Below are 3,434 nucleotides of genomic sequence, written 5' to 3' on the forward strand. Positions count from 1 at the left end.
CTCGAATTATTCTGCTGGACAGGACGAAAGTTCAACCATCAACAACGTCGATGTAGCCCGACTGTTCTGCTTGCAGTCTTCTTTCGTGTTCGAAGTGGCTCTAAACATTTTCTTCATCGCAGTCCTTGCAAGTGATCGCGACCTTGATTTCATCCAGATCGACAAATATCTCTACAAACTTCTGGCTTATCAAGATATCGTGTTGTCACTGTTATACAACGTCTTAAATTCTTCACTACTTTTGGGCCAGTATTTTCATATCAATGCTGATGCATGCATGACGCTTGCGTCCACGTGTTTCTTTTGTTTTCAAGGGTCTGCCTGGATATTATGTGCAGTTGCTTTAAACAAATCCCTCTTTATCAAGTATCCTTTGAGGTACTACAGCATGGTGACAAAACGTCGAGTGGTGGGGTTCCTCGTTGCAGGCGGGATTCTCTCCCTATGTGTAATTGGTGTTTTACCCTTGGAGGGTTTTCCATTTGCGGACTTAGGTCGTTGTTCTGTATCTGGTCTTTTGCAATCTGTTGACAGAATCACCACATCTGGCTTTTTTCTCTACACCGTTTTGATCTTACTCGATTTCTCTATACCCATCGTCGCAACAGTCCTACTAAACTTTTTACTTATTGCCGTGGCAGTGAAACAGGCTAGGTCAAATCGTCGGGTAGCGGCAATGGTTCTAGCTACTCGACCTGACCAAAGTAAAAAGGAAACTCGAGCCGAACGTGATCGGAACCGTGTAAAACGCAGAGGCCTTCTAAACGTTCTTTACCTTCTAAACACAGCTTCAATTCTACTTATTTCGACGAGCATAATTACTTGTATTTTCTTCTTTCAGCCAGACAAGAAAATGTATTCAGACGATACATCTTTGTTTAGGGGGATCGTCCCCCCTGGAAAATTTGAAAAAGTGCGAAAAGAAAATGTATAACAAACACTGACTGAAGACTGCAACAGTTAGGCTCTGGAGGGCCCAAGAGTGCAGCGTTTAGACAAATAAAAATGCAAATTTCTTCTCGCTCCCTCACATAATATCCTCCAAAATTTTAAAGAATATCTGCATTCCGCTGGGATCACCGTGATAGCCACTTGCGTACTGATCGGGGGGGGGGGCAGTTCCCCCCTCCCCCATACAATTAAAACGTGGTTTATTTCTAATTCGATACCAGTGATTTACAAATGTTGCTGAAATGACATGATTGTCCGTGATATTTTCTCACTTTTTTGTACATTATAGTTTCTTTTGCGTTTGTTGAACAATGACAAAATTCCCAAATTTACAGTCAGACAAAAAGTATGCTTATTTTGCAAAAGTATGTTGAAGAGAAATAGAAAGAAAGAATGAATAGTGACCTGCTGGTGTCACAAAATGAGGTATCAAAATATGCTCATTTGACCTTAAATAAAATTCCTAAAACCCCTGAGCTTGCATGAGCTCTGCCCCCTGGATACTCATCTGACCTTAATATACAAAATGTAATGCCTAAAACCCCTGAGCTTCATGGGTCTCAGCAGTGGCGGATCCAGGGGGTCCCGGGGGCCCGGCCCCTCTCCCCTAAAAAAAAACAGGTAAAAACACTTTAATTTTACTTTAATTTTTTAGATGGATCCCCTCCCCTGGCGCTCAAGGGGGGGGGGGGGGGGTCGATTTTTCAAATTTTGGAGACCCCCCTCCCCCACCCCCCCCCCCCCCCCCCCAAAAAAAGAAATGTTCACTAGTGCTCACTAATTTTTACAAAAGTATGCAGACCAAAATCCCGAGTTGGTCGAGTGTTATTGAGCTACCAGAATACAGCAACATGTTTCCACTGATATCGATAATATATACAACTACAACAGAAAGGGTTCACGAAAAATGTTGGTGTAACAAAAAAGGCGACTGAAAAATACGGCTCGTGTATGAACGTAGAGGGCATCTTCCACTAAAATCGTTTCACCACGTCAAGCTGAGAAAACACAAATTGTAAAAGACAGTGATTTTATTTAAAATGCTTACCTCACGTCCTCACCCCCTTATTAGGGACTTTTAGATTTGCACGTCGACATCTTTGACTGCAACGTGTGACGTCATTGTAAGGCACTGCGCATGCGTTACGTCGTCTCAGTCGGCGATCGAGAATGCGTCAACCTTGATTTTCCTAAATCTAGTACATACACAAACATATTGGTATTTATATATAGCGCCTTTACATGCTCAAGGTACTAGTATGCCGCGTGCGCATAAAATATACAGTTCCTCAAGTAGACAAAGGAACATCCCTTCCCTGCTATTTATGTAAAAATGTGTAGAACAGGTGTCACGTGCATATTCACCTGTTCTACACATTTTTACATATTAGCAGTGAAGGGATGTTCTTTTGTTGAGGGTAGAATGAGGAACTGTATATTTTGTCCTCTTTCTTTGTCCGTGATGTTCATAGTGTTACTTAAGCCTGCATGTATATCGTCGAGTGCAATCTAAAAGATTTCTAATTGTAGTCAACATGGGCGGTTAAGTACGTTGACACGCATGATCAGTCGGCGTTCGTCGTGTTCTTGTCCACTCAATCTAAAAGTCCCTATTTCTTGTCCCCTTGTTCGGATATAGCACTTGTACAAATGACTCCCAAATGTCTACAGGTCTACAAGTGATGCAGGTGCTTCATGAATACCTTTTGTTTGCCCACTTGAAAAGAATTATTCCACCTGTGTATCTAGAATGTACCGCCGGTGCATAAATGAATAATGATTACGTAACTATCATGAACACGTATGCGGCACGTATCCGGCACGTATCCAGCACACGTCTCGAATGGTTTTACAGGGTTATTTTTTGTACAGCTGACCATGCGCAGATAGCATCTCCGAAGTAGCTTCAATCACTAGTTCCTTCAATAGACCATTTTCATAATGTAATCACATTTATGCATATTCCTTTGTGAAGCGCCTCGTTACAAATAATTGTATTTCAATAGTCAGAATGCATGTATTCCGCAAGCCATAATTTTATCCTACCTAAACAATAACTAATGCATGCAATTCACATTCTGACTATTGAAATACGATAATTATTTCCAACAGATGAATGAAACGTTCCCATCAAGACACTGAACAAAGACGTAAAGATTCAATTTGGTAACATTACGAAAGTGGCTTATTAAAAACTTCATGTCAAATTATTACAATTTGTATGCCGGACTGTGCTCCGAATTTAGGTCTCTTTTGAACTGATGTTTTTACTTGAAAATGTTGAAATAAAAAAGCCTTTTTAAAACGGAAATTGTTAATGCATTTTTGTTTCAAAATGTCTAGATATCTTTCTTTTTTTAATAGGGGATACGTACACAAAGACACAACAAATGGGTTTACCTTTTTTCCGCAGGGGTATTGAATATAAAAAAAAGGAAGTTCCAAAACCAGTAGGCAAGAAACAAAATATGACACGAACACGC

Source organism: Strongylocentrotus purpuratus, unplaced genomic scaffold, assembly GCF_000002235.5.
Source record: "Strongylocentrotus purpuratus isolate Spur 01 unplaced genomic scaffold, Spur_5.0 spur5_scaffold_5, whole genome shotgun sequence".
Taxonomy (NCBI): Eukaryota; Metazoa; Echinodermata; class Echinoidea; order Camarodonta; family Strongylocentrotidae; genus Strongylocentrotus; species Strongylocentrotus purpuratus.